The sequence below is a fragment of the Myodes glareolus genome, chromosome 5 (genome assembly GCF_982192425.1).
Source record: "Myodes glareolus chromosome 5, mMyoGla1.1, whole genome shotgun sequence".
NCBI lineage: Eukaryota > Metazoa > Chordata > Mammalia > Rodentia > Cricetidae > Myodes > Myodes glareolus.
The window spans coordinates 100177555-100179412 of NC_142030.1; the positions used below are offsets into that span (position 1 = coordinate 100177555).

Here is a 1858-nt window from a genome sequence, read left to right on the forward strand (position 1 = left end):
ATGAATGCATGGATGAATGAATAAATAAATAGCAGATCCCTTAAAAAGAGAACAGTTTGAAATAGATTACATGCAAAGGGTTAAAGCTGTTTGAATTGTATCTGCAAATACAGAACATCCCCTCAAATACTCATGCCTGCATCTCAAAAGTTTTATAAAAATAGACTACAATTAGAGCAATTTAAATTATCACCCAGTTTTTTGCAGCTATAATTTGGATATTTATCAGCCTCATTCATTCCTAAAGCATGTATTTATGGCTTAGAACGTTTGCTATAACTAAGTGACAAGCGAAATCAGTTTCAGAACCAAATGAGGTTCTGCCCTGGATATTGACTTGGAAGTAATAGTATCTTCATTTCCTCTGTTTGTTGAGAATATTCAGTTCACTATGGACAAACACTTTGGGAAACACTGCTTGTGCTGAGAAATCATGAGTTCTGAGAAGTCATGTCTTGAGGACATTTGCTAAAAAGAGAAAATCAAAGTGGAATATTTTAAAGAGGCAGAGGGTAAAGAAAATCTTAATGACATCCCCGGGCATGAGAAAATGTGCATCCCAGTTGTCTCAATGGGAAATATCTGCAACGTGAACAAAGTGGCCAAAGGTTGTGCTCACTGAAATAGCAAGCTGAGCCAGCAATGGGTGAGGCAGTGAAAGTTTGAGACAATTCAGGAACTCGTTAAAGTGAGAATTTAAGAGAGAAGTCCTACAGTTATAAGTCATATAAAAGAGCATGTGACATGCACGTTTTGTCACTAGTACTTGATACATGATAGAAAGAGAACTCTGATCATTCCTACCCATCAGGGATATCCTCAGCTTGCTGTGTTTCGTAAGATGCTACAAATCCATACTACTGCGAAACACCAGGACAACTATGGCGGCTTCTCCTTGGAAGCTAAGCTCAACTGTGTAGAGAGATGACTTTAGAAAGAAGTACAGAGAGATTGTCTTCATTAATGTGAATGGAAAGTGAACTGAAGATGAAATACTCCGGTTCCTCATGTCAAGATATAGAGCAATCTGAATCCCTCGCGCCCGTCCTTTCCATCTTGGGCCCGGCAGAATGGCTCCCGCAAAGAAGGGTGGCGAGAAGAAGAAGGGCCGTTCTGCCGTCAACGAGGTGGTAACCCGAGAGTACACCATCAACATTCACAAGCGCATCCATGGCGTGGGCTTCAAGAAGCGTGCTCCTAGGGCACTGAAAGAAATCCGGAAATTTGCCATGAAGGAGATGGGGACTCCAGATGTACGGATTGATACCAGGCTCAATAAAGCCGTCTGGGCCAAAGGAATAAGGAATGTTCCATACCGTATCCGGGTACGTTTGTCCAGAAAACGTAATGAGGATGAGGACTCGCCAAACAAACTCTACACATTGGTAACTTATGTGCCTGTTACCACATTCAAAAATCTACAGACAGTCAATGTGGATGAGAACTAACCTGCTGAATCTCAAATAAAGTTGGAGAGTTGCCTTCAAAAAAAAAAAAAAGATATAGAGCAATCATGACCAACAGTACTTTTTATCAAAAATGTCCTAATCAGGGTCTTGGAAGATGGCTCAGTTGATAAGGTCTGTTCACACAAGCACAAGGACTTGAGTTCAGTCTTCATTATCTGAGCAAGCTAAGTAGGGAGGCCTGAGCTGGGAATCCCAATTCTGGGGGAACAAAAGACAAGAGGATTTCTGGAGCTTGCTGATCAACCAAGCTTGCCTACTTAGCAAGCTACAAGTCACTAAAGACCCTGGCTCAAAAACACAGGTTGAGTGTTACCTGAGGAACAACACACAAGATGACACTGGTCTTCACATCCACAGGAAAGCATTGTGCACACACAAATATTTTGCAA

At 41.4% G+C, this 1858-nt stretch overlaps 1 pseudogene; it reads left to right on the forward strand.

Annotated features, from left to right (window-relative positions):
• The first annotated feature begins 1036 nt into the window (after window positions 1-1036).
• On the forward strand, window positions 1037-1499 carry LOC148122161 (large ribosomal subunit protein eL31 pseudogene; annotated as a pseudogene).
• Window positions 1500-1858: the final 359 nt, after the last annotated feature.